At 32.0% G+C, this 18,157-nt stretch overlaps 1 protein-coding gene across 1 annotated transcript in view; it reads right to left on the reverse strand.

The window, feature by feature from the left end:
* LOC137932684 (UDP-glycosyltransferase UGT5-like) overlaps nt 1-18,157 on the reverse strand; it is a 73,749-nt gene that overhangs the window by 46,402 nt on the left and 9,190 nt on the right. The window lies entirely within an intron of this gene.

Genomic DNA, 18,157 nt, shown 5'->3' on the forward strand with positions numbered 1-18,157 from the left:
CTACAACCATGACCGGAACAGTTTTAGCTAACTCGCGTTTACTATCGCGTACTTTTCTAAGTAAATAAAATTATTAAGAAATAACCTAATATATAGCTATTTCCGCTATGCAGCAGTAGTTAAGTATGTATGTATGTAATGCAGTAAAGTGCACCGCCCGCTAGTCCGCTGATAAATGTTAAAAGTTAAATAAATGTTAAAAGTTAAATAAATGATAAAAGTTAAATAAATGATAAATGATAATGTTAGCTAACATCTCCTGAGGATGCCCCGTGGAGGGGTGAAACACGAGTAGAGTAGATAAACGGTGGTAGTTGTTTCGCATTGTTTACCGCATGCGCATTTATCAGCGGGCTGGCGGGCGGTGCACTTCACTACATGACTACTGCTGCATAGCGGAAGTAGTTATATATTAGTTCCTTTCTTAGTTAGGATGGACTTCCGCTAAGTAACACCTGTTTCTATTAGATAATAAAAGTATTTTCTAAATAAATACATATTTTCTTCACAAAACTTTTTTCTGAGACAGTCTAGAACTCATTTTATAAATAACAAGAATAGCTCTCTTCTGTAGCACTATAATTTTGTCAATATCAATAGCATGGGCTCATAAAAGTAACCCTTAGTTCTGTTGATGTTGTGAAAATAACCTAAATAGACAAACCGATCTGTATTTCTATGTTGAAAACAAAATTGGAGATCTTAACTTTCAAAACTACACAACTATTTATACGTCGTATACTATTGCCTATGGCAAATTGGCAGGCGCTTCAATATTTCTTGTACGATTTTAATTAATGTAAATAGATTTTAGGGAGTTATTGGTGGTAATGTTAAACTATAGTGTTTTATTTTCTATTTTGCTTTGTTTTTAGTTTATTGTTTAATAGCTTCTTTCAACTTAAAGTTACGAGAGACCAAAACAAAATGATAATTCTAGAAGAACCTCAACAATAAGTTCAAACTTCAAATTATGTTTATAAAAATGGAAAGACTAATATTTTATATTAAAAAATGTTGTAATGTTTTCAGTGTAATCAAGATAACAGTTGAAAGTTGCAAATATTTGATGATAAATAAGTATTTACTTATCGAAACGGTCACGTTTTGTTAATATTTACAGATGTAAAATTATAGTAATTTGCAATTTCAGGTCTAATAACTGAATAAACAAAGTAATCTATAAATGAGCGCTTCATACCACTGACAAATACATATTTAATGCGACATACGAACTCCTGAACAGTCATCGTTTATTTCCTGATTCGATAACTCAGAATTACAGATAAAGCATTGAACTTTTAGTATTATGCTGAAATATTAAAAGATGGCGCTGTAATATATTGATAAATACTTTATTAAAGATCAATGTATTTATTGAAAATAGAAACTAAATAAAGGAACTATAATTACGTTACCAAAACTTAAAATTAACATAATTACATTTTGAAAATCGGATTACGCGTTGTTGAATTTATTCATCTAATTAAAAAGGGCAATTTCTAATCAAATATCTATATAACAAATTGTTAAAATAAAATGATTTTACAAAACCTTCTTTCGGATATAAATAACAATTTAGATAAAAGACAAGCACATATTCATTTTTATATACAGACAGTACAATATAAGGAAAAATGCAGGCGCCTGCCAATTTAAGATAGGCAATAATGTACAGTGTATAAATAGTTTTGTAGCTTTCAAAGTATCATGTCCAATTTTCAAAAATTGTTATACCTTATCACGTACAAAATATAAATTTTACTTAAATTGCTACAATTTAAATAATAACAAAATTTTTTATAGCGTCGCGTCTTAAGAGATGCATTATTAATCTCTTGGCACGATTCGTTTGGGGATTATTTTTATCTGACCTTATTTACACGACCGTTTCTTGACCCTTTATCTTTCGTTTTTTCATTTAGGAGATCTGTAGACTTGCGACAGTAACAAATACAGACTAGCGGATTGGAAGCTTGAAGTGGCAGGAGACAAGGTCCACATAGTGAACAATCGATCTAATTAAGGTCTTTGTAAAACGGATGCAGGTCCCTTCTAGTTAGTTTAGAAATGCAGGCTTATGTCCAGGAATGTATATAGAGTATTTACATATCATATCTTTAAATATTTTATATAACTTTCTTTCTACGTTGCAGATATATGATACTATTAAATCTATTCTGATGAATTCTAAACACGTACGAATTAGTTATATGAAAAAAAGCACATCCAATTGTATTAAAAACCGAACAAAAAGGCAACGGAGTTAACCAGATAATTATTATTTTCTATGTACAATAATTTTGTAAACAAAAATCCTGTTTTATTCTGTTGTAATATGGCTAAATCACAGAACCTCTCGGATAATCTCAAATAAGAATTCTTAACGCTATTTAACTTACGCGCAACTTATTAGCAAATGAGCTATAAGTACAAATGACTTCACTAGTGTTATCCTTTGATTATATACACTGAAATACATTAAAAATAGTATTGAAATAATTGCGTAATTAGCAAGAATGTTAGGTAATAATCAGTGAAACTAGGCTTAAAAGTCTACAAAATTTTACGTTGGTATAAAAGTTTAGAGCTTTAAATCTTTTACGTCTATTTCTAAACACCATGCACAAAGTGATCACTCTGCAATATATTACATTGATTTATTTTTTCTATCAAAATGTGATAGGCCATCGACTTAGTAGAAAGTTTGCTGAGATGTTGTTATTTCAGCCCATAGACGCCCTCTGCTAGGCATAGGCCTTAAAGATATCTACCCCCATAGATATCTTACATACCATAATCGCCACGTTTGGCTGGCGGGTTGGCGATCACAGCGTGGTATTATGGTATGCAGAAGACGCTGCTAGCCATCCTCTGGAAACTTGTTTGTAAGCTGCGGTAAGCCTACATAATTTACACAAAGTGTAAATTGTATAAAAATTTTATCCTGATAATCGAACCCGCGACATACATTCGCAAGTCTCAGTTCTCCACCGCCTAACTACAACTGCTCGGACAGATAGTAAACAATATATAGTAATCTGAATTTTAAGTATGCTTTTTCTTACTAAATTACTTCGTTATGTATTATTTCTGGAACTCCTGGTTTTTGACAGTATAGACCACCTTATCAAAAATCAATTTTAATTGTAAGCTAAATCTATAGTTATTTCTTCGTAATCATTGTATATTAAGTCACAGTCTAAAATGAACACTGAAATAGGTTTTACTTATTTATTTTTCTATTATACTGATACAGACAAATAACTTTTTGAGAGCACGAATTCTAACAAGGGCAGCTAGTTACTAAATGTATAATGCATATAATTTTATATATAATCTATAACTATGCATCACGAAAAAGTGATTAATAATTTTACTATTATTTTAACTTGGATTTTTATTTGTTTTATATTATTTTAAAAGTCATAGCAATTAACGACGCAATATTTTAATAGTTTTACATTAGTGAAACGATAATAAATAATAGACGAAATAACATACGAAATTTCGGTAGTGTTTTTTTTTTGAATATTAAAATTTATCACTAGATGATACAATTTAAATTTTTTTAAACTGGTTAGTTTAATCTGAAGACTTGTTTCGTGATCTTACAACTGGTTGAGGTCAATGACTGTCTGTTAAATTGACATTATCTTTGGTTTTTCATTAAATGATTGGTGATATCGCTACAAATATAAATATATTTTATTACACAGGACACGTGGTTTCATTCCTCGAATGCCTGAATTCGCAAAATACGAAAAACACGCACGGACTGACGACACAAGTTCATTTACCTTTGAACATTCTTTTATAGACTCGCCCATAATATTCAATTGAACTGCTATAGGTAACTGTGTTTTATCATTTTAATATATCACGACTAGAAAAACGTAACATCGTAAAATAAATAATCGATTCGCGTATAATTATGTATATGCGAGTAAGAAATACGTTTTAAGTAATTTGAAAGTTTTATCCCATATATTACCAGTTTAAACAATAGAATTTAAATATACGTTAAAATATAAATTTCAGAGACTTAAGTTTTGATTTCATTAAAGGATTCAAAATAAACTCAGGTAGAAAAGTTGAGAAATCTTTTTTGTCATGAATCGTTTGGGATATCGATAGAAATTTTGAAGCTAACATTAGTTAGGCCTGGATGTGTGAAGAAACATTAAAAGTAAAAAAAAACATATTAAGTATATATATATAGCCACGCAATTTCTCTTTGTTTTTTTATTTATATTAGTATTTGTTATAAATCTAATGTGTGGTCAAAGGAATTTAAACATTATTACATACCATTATTAAAGACTCGTCTGACATTGACACAGCGGTCTAAGGGAATTGTCAGGGATCGACATTAATGACGACAACATTCTTATCTATTTGACAAAGGTGGTCAAGCTCCTTGATAGTTCGTGCCATTGTTCGAAATTTGAAATGTTTTCGCGAACTGCAATTTAATACGCATTTAAAACAAGTTAACGAATATTTTTTTACAAAAATTATATTTATTGAAATTACATAATAAAAGTACAAAGTATGAGTATTGAAGTTAGATATAATAGCACAAGTATATGACAGCACTCCTATTATTACTTAAGACGCCGGTTAGTTAATTATGACCAGTGTTTGAATTTCGCTAATTCGAATAATAATAATAATAATTCACACTTGTAATTTGTTTCGATTTCCTCGGAGCAGACATAGGTAGTAATTCGACAATCAATCGTAGCCAAAAATAATCGTTAAAAAAATCGCATGTGGCTCGCGAGTCTCAGTTTGGCCACCCCTGCTATATGACTTCTATGTTGTGTCCGACATTGTTGATGTCTTTCATTCTGTCATTTAAATTGGTCTGCCATGATGGACAGAGACGTGTATGTTGATATAAATACATTTGACTTGTTATTTTATATTTATACGTAATTTTTTTTTAATTTATTTATTCATATTATTATGCCCATAAAAGAGTTTCGATTTCATAAAATTAGATTTATTTACTCAATATTATTCTTCAACTTAAAGCTACAAGGGATCCACACGTGCTGATTTGACAAAAGCTCACGACAAACTCAGACGGTTTTTTTTGTGTTCGGTTGTTTTTGTCATTTTTACAATATCCTTAACACAAACGTAGAGACATACATACCTAAGTTCTATTATCACTGAAAAATCCTTCACACCATACGATATTTTTACAAGTTTTTTGTTTAATGAGTTTGTTAAATTTATTACAAAATAATTTAGAAATATTTCGTACAGTAATATCGTACACAGCTGGCCACAAAAAATAATACAAATTTTAGAAAAGTTTACAAACTCTTCTTTACTTGAAGTGTTTACTTTATTTACTATAATATATTTATTTAAATCCTTATGCCCATAGGCCGGTTTGTCTTATATATATCGACAAAACATCGGTATAAATTTTTTTTCACTAATATTTCTTTTAGATTGTATCATGTTACCTTTACAGTTTTGCTTACTTACGTGGTTATCCTTTGCAACACAGTAAACTAAAAATATAAACAAACCACTAGATTCTATTATTCTAAATTAACTAATAATTTACTACGATTAACAGTAATAATGTTTATGTTAATGAAAATTGTATTTGTTACACATGTAGGTTATAGATTTAAAAGTTTGAGGTTATTTTCTTCCTTTTTTTCTCTTTGATATCTGATTTTTAATTCCGGCCAGCTTATACAATAAGGACTGGCAGATGTATTTAACATTTAACATAAAAAGGAGGCTGAATTTGTATTAGATAACAATAATTTTTTTAAACTATAAAGTACTTGAAATTATAATATATTTCTTCCCCTTTGTTTTTTTCTTTACATATATTCTATATATACGTGGTGCGCTGTTATGAAATTATCTGGCGCTATCGTTACGAAAAAAAAGTCCATCTGACATTGACACAGCGGTCCGAGAGAAATGTCAAAATCTGACAGTTCCGTCAAACATATCGATACGTATTTAGGGTTACGATCCGATATTTCTCGAGTCCAAATCGCTTTTTATTACCATTTTATTGAAAAACCTTAATAATACAATTGCTTTTGTCACGATATATTAGCTGTCAATGGTTTGACACGTTTTACACATATTAGTTGAAGACATACATTTAAATGTCTTTTAAGTAATAGAAAACCATTATGTATGGACAATGTAGCATACAAATTGTGTTTTGTTATTTGTTATTTTACTATATAATAAAATAAATTAGAAACGGAATTGCCTGACTAGTAAAGAACTTTATTAAAAATAATGGTTCTGTATAATATTTGATGATGTATTACAGTTTCTTTTTAAATGGCCTTTTAACAAGAATCGTGTGCTGTTTAAAATAACTTTTAAGTCACTTTAAAACAATATGTATTATAAATATATAATTATGTGTATCATTTAATTATTTTGAACTATTTGCGGAAAAGGACAATGACTGCTGTAACACAGTTAACAATTAATGCAATATATTAGCTGTCGACGACATACCAGAATTAAAAATCGATATTTTATTTGAAAAAAATCTATAAATAGACTTAAAATGACAGATGTTAATATTTTTACAATAAAATTTATTTGATTCAATTTTTTGTATAAACCATTTGTGTTTTAACTCCGAGATTTATTTTCTTTGACTAAATAATTACGACTATTTTTTATCTCTTCTTTCTATATAATTATTAATTATATTTTAGTTTGAAATAATTGCTCTGAATTCTATATTAAAGATAATTGTGAAAATGATCGCAAAAAAACATATGATTTTGTTGCCGGCTCTTCTCTTGAAGCCTTCGTTGCTTTAAGTTAAAGAATGCCATTATAGGTTAGAAGTTAAGTTCAATGTTAGTTTTTCTAGACTTGAGCTCTTCTGGCATTTTTGACAATGTATACAAATAATAACTTTGAATGATTTAAGTGGATAATTAAAGAAATTGCTCACAATGCGCAAGCTCTCCCGAAAGGGGACCTTGAATTCACCTATCACTTAAATTCGTTTAGCATTCCGATTTGAAATTATCCGAGAGACGAATCTCGGCTTAGTTGCTATCCGCTTATAGAATTTTTGCTATTTTTTCCTTTCCCTGCCATTAATATTTATTAAAACGTGTTATTGTTTATTTAATTTAGACCGATTTTATAGTCAAAATTGTAGAAAGTCGTAGGACATATGCAGCGCAAAAGAGAGAACCGATGAAGTGAAAAGAGTATATATATATTTAGTATATATAAAGTGTAAATTTTTATTGTCATATATAAATGATTCATTAAATTATATGGCATTAGTGAGTGTATGTTTAATCATTTTTATTTAATTTTTGAGGACTACGTGGTTAGAATAAATGGTTGGGAAAAAACGGTTACGTTGATGGAAAAAAAAGTTAAAAAATAAATTCAAATTAGGAATTAAAATTCAAAAATTCTTTATTGATAATACTATATATCACAGCTCTTGTAGACGTCGAGTCTACCACCTATTGGGATGAAATGCCTCAGACGTGATAATAACAAGCGTAAGAAAGTCAGTGAGATTATGTATTTTTTTAAAAATATAGCATTACATATTTAATTAATATTTATATAATTTTGAGACAAACACGTCGTTTGGATGTACTATCTTCTATAAATTTATTTAATACACAAATGTTCTTTGACATTTTTTTTAAATTTAGAAACGGAAGCTTATATTTTTATATTTATAGCTTTTATATTGTCCATAAAAAGATTTCCTAACTTGATGAAATCGATTCTTTCATATACACGTAATTAGTTTTTTTTCTTGTGTATGTCACATTTCCAGGGAAAAACGGTAATGTTTTGTGTACATTTATAAAAAAACTCACGTGCCCATTGTAAGAACTAACTTGTGTTATGGGCACCTGAGTCAAATATACGCTGAGGTTTAATCTATTACCTGACCGTGAACCGGTTTTATTGGAACCGTCCCCCTGGTAACTCAAGGTCTCCCGGCTCCATGGGATGAATGTTGTTTCACTTACAGCGATCACTTATGAATCCGTAAGTTCGATTCTATTTCTTTTAATCTTTTTTTAGTTTATGGTCAACAAAAAAAAAGTTACAAACATCACTGAGTTAAATTTAATATACGATAATAGATAATTGCAATGATCTCATATAATAAAGCTGAAAATTTTCTTCTTCTTTTCTTAAAAACTAAGGCTAAAGTGTGTGTTTGACTTTGACTCTAATATTTAATTTATGATGGGCACAATAGGATATTGTGCCTTATACTATTTAACAATCATTGTGGAGGCAACACGCCAATCTGCACTCTATGCGCTTCTGACTTTAGATCCTAAATAGAATAAAATAGATTGTGCCACACTGTGCCGGCAACGTATATGTTAAACTTCAATTGCCTTTACTGTTGAGGCTGTTGGTCTCTTTTACTTCGACACTTGACACATTCCATCAGCACATACTGCATATTCTCCGCCACAGGTTAAATTAATACAGATAAGATTACAATTAAACCTTCTTACTCTTACAGTGAAACCTTCATCTTTAAATAATGCTACAATAATTCCAAATGCGTACTGATCTAAGAAAATCAATAATCTTAGTCAGTTTTTCTTTGGATCACTCTCGCAAATAATTAATTTTCAAGGTGTATTATCACTAAAATATACCTTAACATTTTAACAGGAATTTTTTTAATTTTTAAATTATATAATCATCATCTTCATCATCATTTAACTGCAGGATGCCTGTTGCTGGACCTGATGGAAGTAGCAGCGACATCCTGCCCACAAGGTCCACAGACGATTTCATTATGGTCGGAAGACATTAGATGCAGGATCGGATAGGATATTGAAAATCCATGGAAGGGGTGAAGACTATTTCTAACTGTGAGCATCCTATCCTGAAATTGTAATGATTATGATGATATCAAAAGGTATAATCAGACGGTGTTTTATTTCGTGGTAACCTTTCATATATATATTTTTGGAAAATGTATGTTTTTTTCAATTTTTGAACTTTGTTGATAATGTTAACGAGATTGCAAATTTTTATTTTATTTGAGAAGTTATGGCTTCTATTTACGAAGTTGACAACATTCGATTTAATTCCACTCCGACTGAAGTTAAATAAGATTTTAATTATATTTATTATTACTTGGCGAAAAGACTAACCAAACATAGTATGTCCGTCTTGTATTCACTGAAAATGTCTTGACCGCATTTCTCAACGTTTCCCTGCGTTAAAAACTGCGTAAATTATAGGCAATTACAATTAACCCATTGACTTTTTAATAAACCAAAACAAGTCGATTGAACTTCCACTATATTTAAATAATAAATTTTGTGGACTAAAACATTAATTTCTTTTATCTCATTTAAAAAAAAAAAACAGAGCGGACAATGTAACGAGTAACAGACCGTTGGAGTTAAGGTCGTTGACCATTTCGCCGCGAATAATAGAACTGCTATACGTTATAACGGCGCGCTTTAAAAGCTTATCGCTACTTTCTCGCTTTTGTACATAGATTAAAAACCAATATAAAATTTATTTTTAAAAAATATGGTTAATTTTATATCAATGTTGTATTATTAAAATAGATATTTTTAATTTTAAAACAGGAAAATGTTAATATAATTTCAATTATTGCATTAGAACACAATGTTAACAAAAATTTTTCTCACTTGTAGATCACATAGAATTACATTTCTACCATATGCTCGTTGTAGTGAACATGAAATATGAAATTTTAGATGTAACAGTCCCCCAGTCTCTTAAAATATTATTAATATGATTAATTCTAATTTGTACTGAGTGCAAACATTTGTGGGAGAGGTTGCCGCTATTTGATGCAGATCTTTCTTCTCCCAGCTGCGAGTCACGACAGCTTTTTAATATTATTTGCAATTTTTCTTATGGGTAAATACAGCTTAAATTTACACATATAAATAATACATTTTAGAACTTATACTCAATTATACATTAATTGGTGTATTATTTTATTTCAAGTCGCTGCTCAAGCGCTACAGACGGTTAAATGCTTAAGGTCTAGGACAATGTGCCGGGCCAACTCATCAAAAGATTCTGCCGTAGATTTTTTCCTGAGGAGGTCCGGTATTTTGAACAGAGGTATAATAAGGTTTTCGCATAAGGATACGTGGTTACGTCTCATGGATTCGAATCGGGAGCGGTATCTGAGTAAGTGGTGATAAGTCTGTACTGTGTAGTCGTTACATGGGCAAGTCTCGTTGTCGATTATTTTTAAACGGTGCAGGTAATGCTTGCAGTACCCGTGCCCGCTTAGTAGTTGTGTGAGTTGGAAATATCTTGAAGAGTTTTCGCAGTTTGTTTAATACTATATTGACAATCAAGTCAAGCCAATTTTTAGTTAATTAGTACCGAAAGCAAATAAATTTTTATGGAGCAAAATTGTGAATACCTATTTTATTCACGCCAACTTATATATATTATAAAATCTATCAATACATTGTCCAGTGTAAGTTATCCTTGAAAACAATTACGTCAATCTTACAAAAGAATAATTTTCCTGTATTTTTATTACATAGTTTTGCTACATTACACTTTGTTAAATAGGACAAACAATGTAGAAGTTTTCAAAACCATTGCAGCTTCTAGAAAAACAAAGCAATGAAATATTAAAATAACTCTTTCGCCACCTGTCTGGAATATGTACCTTCTTTTTAATAATAATAATTGTTAAACAGTTATTATCGATTTTTAATCTATGCGAATTAAAATATAAATACATAATCTATTTCATTGGCTCCCAAATTAAAACATGAAATTTTTTGTTATATATATTATATTTATACGTATCTATATAATTTATAACACTTTGTCACATATCTCATATATGCTATACAGCTTGTTGAGTAACTTTCTTGTGTGACATTTTGATTCTTTTGTAAGTCCACGCTGTCTAAATCGTGCAAAAGGCGGACGTAAAGTTTAAATATTTTTTTAAGTTTCCTCCATGAATAAAAATTAGAAAAAAAATCAAGTTATAATAGATAGTTACTGTTTACCATATGAAGTTATTTACGAATACACCAGACTCGATTCAAGCGCTACATATGCTTGTCGTAGACATCTTTCCTTTACGGGAGGGCATCCTCAGAGGGCATTGGCAAGAACCGGTACCTTGTATACTACAGGACAAGCCAGATTGTCTAGATCTTAAGTCGTTCAATCTATCGCTCGATAATCTGAACGAGGATGAAGTTATACAAGATGATTTTTACTAGTTCTGCCATTTAGTTCATTTGGTAGCTTCGATATTCGGCTTAATTACTCTCATTTATTTAGAGTTATACGTACCTGTATATGTAAACTAATAATAAGTAGTAAAATGATAATGTAATCTAAAATATGTAATGATTTGAAATACTTCATGGACAATATCATATCAGCCGAGAGGCACCACTCCAAGATCTGTTCCAAAGATCGCCATAATGATTGGTATTGCCTTATTCCAGTAACTTCTTACAAGTTTGACTATGTCGTTGGCCTACCTAGTTGTGGGTTACTTCAAAGGGAGTCCCTCGTGCATCTGTGACCCAGCGGTGGACTCTTATATGGAGGTCTTAGAACGGCGAAGTGGAAACGGGTAGGATCATTGCTTGCGGCAACATCGGTTCTCTTTGGGAAAGGAGGAGCGCCGCACATTCGCGGTTTTGTCGCAGGGTGATGGGTGACGTAATTAGGCAAAATAAAACCGTGTTACAAGAGTAGCGAGGGATGGGAGGCGATGCGTAAATGTAACGTGGGTGAATGTATGTTTTTAATGTATGCTGAATGATAGAAATTGTGAAGGATGAGAAAAGATAGATGAAATTAGGAGGGCGTATTTTCCTGTCCCGAAAATAAGATGAGAGAAAGAATATTTTAATATAAAAAGTAGTGGCGTACCCACGTGGCGTCTATTGAATCGTGATCGCCACTAGTAAACCTTTCGGTCTGAACAGTCATCGAAATATTTCTCATCACGTATTTCATTTATGTTATAAAATTAAACAAAAATATATATTAAATCGTGTTATAAAGGAAAACATTTTAAAAATGGAAGCTAACTGGCAAATAATAACCAAATGTTGCAATAAAAAAGTTTTTAGAACCCATTTATGACGACTTGAAGACGATGTATTAAAGATGCTATTGTAATGAGTTTACAAATCAAATTTTCGTAGAAAAATACCGATGTTAAAGATATATCTGTACTCCGAGTAAAATATTTTTATCATTGTGTATATTTTTAATTTTCAATAACATTTTTATTCAATATTTACTGGCTCAATAAACTTTGTCCTGTGTTATCTATGAACAATTCTAACCTTAATATATATTTGTAAAAGAGGTTATTTAAAAACAGTTTTTATTATTATAATTTTTTAAACACAACATTGTTGGTTTATTCCCGGGTGCCTAAATAAATAATGTTGATACTTCTCCAACACGGAAGCAGGCGAAATGCAATTGGCTATGTGACAAATATGGTTTTATGCTACAAACACTCAACGATTGCCCTTGCAATATGTTATCGACATTGCAAATCCAAGCCAGGGCAAACAACTAGTATTTATGATTTATATATGATACATTGATATGACAACCATGAAATTTACCTTTGCTACTTGTTTGACGAAGAATGTAAGTACACCTATCCCCCGATTTACACGGTAGATACGTTCCTGAGAAAAACGTGTAAATCGAAAATTAAAAATTTTCAAGTCAAAACCGTGTAAATCGAAAAAGTTGCAGAAAATGCATGATTTTGCTATTTAACAGTTGTGATTTTTTTCAATTATTTTAGATATACACAGAAATAAAAAAATGCATTGACAAGTTAAAATATTAAATATATTACGGAAACACTGGTCATTGTTTGAACAAAAAAGAAATTACTCTCATTTTATTTTTCGGAATCGATTCGAATCACTTCGAGGTTCGAATTCACTTTTATCATTCGAAGTTATTTGTACCGATTCGATGTTTGGAGCAGAAATATTTACATTTTGAGAGATGGTAATAAAATCGGTTACAAAAAAAAAACTTATGTGGAAAACCGCGTAAAAGCGAAAACGTGTAAAACGAGTACCGTGTAAATCGGGGGATGGGTGTATTTTTGTAAATATATTAATAAAATTTATTTATTAATATATTTACAAAAATACACCCATCCCCATGATTAATGTATGTTTATATATATATAAAAAGGCATTGACCATTTCGATAACAAGTGCCGTGAAATCTTCGTTGTTGTAATTAGGTTATTGTCCGAGTGACTGGCGCTTGTACAGATAAAAAAAAAACGCCGCAACGAAGGCAACTGACGTCCGACATGAATGAATGAACAATTTGTCCATAGCTTGCAAAACTCGGATGCAATTTCTTGCATGCGATCGTAGTGCCGTAATGCAGATTTGTTTTTATAGTAGAAATATAAGTAAGAAAAGGACCAATATTTAGCCACTACCGCACATGTAGTGGTAGTCGTGCAACAAAGTGCACCGCCAGCCAGCCTGCTGATAAATGCGCACCGATTAGTGCCAAACACAAAGTCTGTGTCACATACTTTGTGTTTGGCACTAATCGGTGTAACATAACTCTTGAAGATGCCCCGTGGAGGGGTGAAACACGTGTTGTCACTCAATTTAACGGTGGCATTTGTGTAATTCGCATTGTTTGCCGCATACGCATTTATCAGCGGGCTGGCGGGCGGTGCACTCTGTTGCACGACTACCACTGCATGTGCGGAAGTGCCTAAATATTGGTCCTGTTTTTACTTAGGATGAACTTCCTCGAAGTAATGCCTGAATCTATTTGATAACTATTTGTCATTTCAGCCTATAGACATCGAATGCATGACATTGGTCTCTCTTGTTAATCATCGTCATCATATCAGCCGATAGACGCCCACTGGCATAGGCCATAGGCCTGCTCCAAAGATTCCAGCGATGACCGATGTACTCTGCTCACATCTAGCGACTTCTCGCAGTCTTAACCATGTTGTCGGTCCACGTCTCTCGTCACCAAGGCCTTGTTATTAGGGTTCCAGTGAAACATGGATACCTTCGCCGTCCATATCTCTGGCTATGGATGAAGAGCTTTCTAAGCTAGGTTAGTGCCGTAAAATTTAAATTTACACGTAAAGTATTGAGCACTCTTGATTTGTGAGATGTCAGAGCTCTTTGTTTGCCTGGGCGGATCTTCCATTGAGTGACTGGGATCTATAGCTCCAGAGGTCCCTTCTAATGTCACATAGGGCGTTTGCTATATATTGCTATATATGTTAATATGTTTCATAATCTATATTACAGTTTTAAAAACAGAATAAGTAAAAACAATTATTTTATTAGCGGAAAAATCTATAAAATTGCCAACACATTTAACAGTTCACTTTTGGAATCTGTCAAATTAAATCTCAATGACGCAACCGTATCGCATTTTTGAATGACGAAGAGAAAGTCGAAAACCGAAATTCCGCGAGTCGATTGCGTTTCGTACGTTTTATTATATTTTACCAATTACCTGCCGTCAGTAAAAATAAAATATCGACCGTTACGAACGGCTCTCATTTCTTTTGATTATAAGCTTACGTCTGACCGCGAAACATTACTACGATAATAATTGTCTATGTACAAAATGTAACGTTAGTTATTATTTCCTGGAATATATAGTTTTGTAATAAGCTAAATAACTAATCTCAGTAATATTCACAGATTAAAAAGTTTGACAAAACTGCAAAAAAAATAAAGTTTTAAATATTGCTAACAGATAAATAATTGAACTTAACTATGGAAAATAATTCGTAAAATAAAACAACATTATTATGTGATATTTAAATAGTATCTGTTCCGGCAAACTGCAAATACAATGCCGGACGATTATTGAGCTGTTATATCCCAATAAAAAATCAAATTAATAAAGGATATATTTGTGAGACGAATTGCTTTATTAATCTATTATATGTCCGTAGCCTATAGACGCCCACCGCAAGCTAGGCCTCCCTCAAAGATATCTATGGAGGTACACCATAATCATCATGCTTGGCTGGCGGGTTTTTTTTTCTTTTTCTTTTGCCGCTATTGGAGGCCTCTCGTACCCCTAATTAGTTGGGATCAAAGTCTTCGTTTACAAATAAGTTTTTCAGATTTATCATCTTTATTCTTCACTCACTGTCATACTTCTCAATTTCTTTTATTCTTACCTTATTTCCATCACAATATCTTTCATTTTGTTCTTTCATTCCTTCTAGCTTTTATCGCCTTCCTGACAGGCGAGTTGGCGAAATCGGTGTAGTCTCCATTCTCTGGAAACTTGTTTGTGTGCAGTGGTAATCCTATATAGTTAATGCACAAGATATGGATATTATAAGATTTGTATCCCCGGAATCGAATCTGCGATATGATCGCAAGACTTAGTCCTCTGCCGCTAGGATACCACTACTATTCATTAAATGTAAAAGAAATTAAATAATTTCATGCAAGATACAGGTATTAAATGGTGATAGAAATTTGCTTTTCATGAACTGTCAAACGCACGACGTTCAAAGCTAATACTCAAATATTCAATTATCATTACATTGTATGAAAATTTTTTGCTACGACGAAACTTATAAAATGATTATAAATTGTTAGAGTCGTTCTCGAGTTATGACGTGATCAAAGAGATTGGATGCCTATTTATGTATAAATGAATATGATTATAAAGGATACTGGCCACTGCCAATATGAAAATTATAGCCGCGGAATTTTTAAATATCGAAGTCATCCAAACCAAAAGCAATAAAAATTTCCTTTAAATTTTTACATCTACGCGAAATCATCGATTGCAAAATCATTGAACTACTACTCTAATGTTATAGCAATTAGCTTTAGTTGGTAATTATTGCAACATTTTAAATGGTTTACCACGGCGGTTGAAATAACAGGTAGAAAAAGTTATGTGTTCGACTGATTTCTAATTAATTGGAGATTGGCTTCATCTAACAACGTATAGCATTTCATATAATAAAAACTAAATGTTTATCAAGTTATTTGTGATTCCTTTGGTGCATATGAACAATAATTTTATATTACGTTTTGACTTTATTGTACTTCGGAGGTTGGGTTGGGAAAGGGAGTGAGTGAGAGTGGTTTAAGAAAGGGAGTTCAGGTGCTGTGAGGCCTATTTTGATTGGACGTCCACCCTTAGTCTATTGATATGGAACATCCCATGGAGTCTGGAGGTTGCTGGTTAACTAAGGTGGGGCGAAATAGACCAGGGCAAAATCCAACGTCCCCAAAAGTCTCCTTATCGGACACTGTGACCCCTTCTACCATTTTTTTTTACCATTTCTGTAGCGCTTTGACATTTATAAATATTTTATTATGTGATATTGTCCATAGTTACTGGTTTTTGAGCAGTGAAAGGGATAAAAAACTCTATATATCTCATATTTTATATCGTTTTTCTGGTTTATTAATGTTTGCGCGATAGAATTCACTAACTACGTTTGAGGTTTCATGACTTTATAATTCCGAGGTGAAGTTCATTCTAATGTAGAAAACTTTGGACTGCAAAATAAGATTTAACGAATCCGGATTAGCCAAAAAGAGAAAGAAATAAAATATTATTTGATGATCGTAGATTTCTCTGGTGGTTCGAGACAGGGAATTGTAAATTATATCCTTCTTGCATAGTATCCCTTACTGTTGAGGATTGAGATCCTTTTTGAAAAATTTCTCGCGCTCTTTTGTACCATCTACTCCATGGATGCACAGACCGCGGCCCGCGGGCCTCATGCGGTCCGCCGGTCGAATATTTGTGGCCCGCCGACAGCAAAAATAATACTCGTGTACATTCAAAAAATATTGAATTCCATTCCAGAATAAAACTAAAAAAAATTAATTACCTATACTTCTGGCGGCCGGCCCGCCATCAGTTCATGATTTGCCCGAGTGGTCCCTAATCTTAATAAGTCTGTGCAACCATGATCTACACTGTCTTTAGCGGTGTGTGGTTCGGTGGTAAGGCTAGGGGCGTATTATTAAACAAAAAAAATATGAATCTGAAATAACAATGTAAATGATCTTTAAGTGATGACAAAGCTTGGGTACGAATAACTCTATTTTATTAAGGATATTCATAAAGTGACTACAAAAAAGATATTTTAGCTTGTTGTGGGCTCTCCCAAGATTAGCTTTAAGTAAATCCCTGTAAATGTTCCTATTTTTACTGCTACTTTACAATCATGTCAATGTCAATTACAATCATCAATTCTATTCATTTTTCTATAATCTATCTCTCTTAAAACGTATATCTATTTATTTATGTATTGTTACTATAAGTGGATATTATCAGTGATTTTGTTTCGATATGATAATTAATAAAGATATAGTAATTATCATATCACCACTTCTATTGACCTATTAAGCTTTGTCTATGAAAAGAACTACGAGTTCGATAAGATAAAAACGCTAAGTTGAAAAAGAGACGAGTCTAAATTTCATATGAAATTATATTCATGATTCCTTTATACAAAATAGTCATTCCATACACCATGAATCAGTATGTTTAACGTATATAGAATGACAAACCGAATCTAGGTACCCTCAAAGAAGTCTTTTGAACCAATCAATATAGAAAAAGAAATCAAAGAAATAAATAATTTATTTACGTAAGAAATTGGAGATTTAATTCCCAATGCACGCGAGCCATTAGTATGCGAGTAAATTAGTAACTCTTCTTATGAATAATAGATTTTAATTTAAAAAATGAAACTTTTTTTTTAAATGTGTAAATACATAGTTTAAATAAGTCAGTAATGTTTACATATGTACAAGAAGATTTGTTATCATTTATTCCTATGTCCCCAAGATGTGGCAGAAGGCGTCTACAGTACGTTGCCATCCGGAGCGGTCTTGAGCTTCACGCTTTGCTTTGCACCATGTCATTCCAACTGCCTTCACATCGTCCGCCGCCAGGTTTGCTTTGGTCAGACACGTCTTCGCTTTCCTTGAGGATTCCATTCTAGTGCTACAGTGCCACAGTTTGTGATCAGGGTCCCTGCGGAGCTTGTGGTCTATCCAGTTCCACTTGCGATGTTTGACCTGCTGTTTAATCGGTTAATCTCACCGCAGCGTTTCCA

The sequence above is a fragment of the Battus philenor genome, unplaced genomic scaffold (genome assembly GCF_028537555.1).
Source record: "Battus philenor isolate CCGP_79_NKW_IND1 unplaced genomic scaffold, ilBatPhil1.0.hap1 SCAF_12, whole genome shotgun sequence".
In the NCBI taxonomy this organism is placed as follows: domain Eukaryota; kingdom Metazoa; phylum Arthropoda; class Insecta; order Lepidoptera; family Papilionidae; genus Battus; species Battus philenor.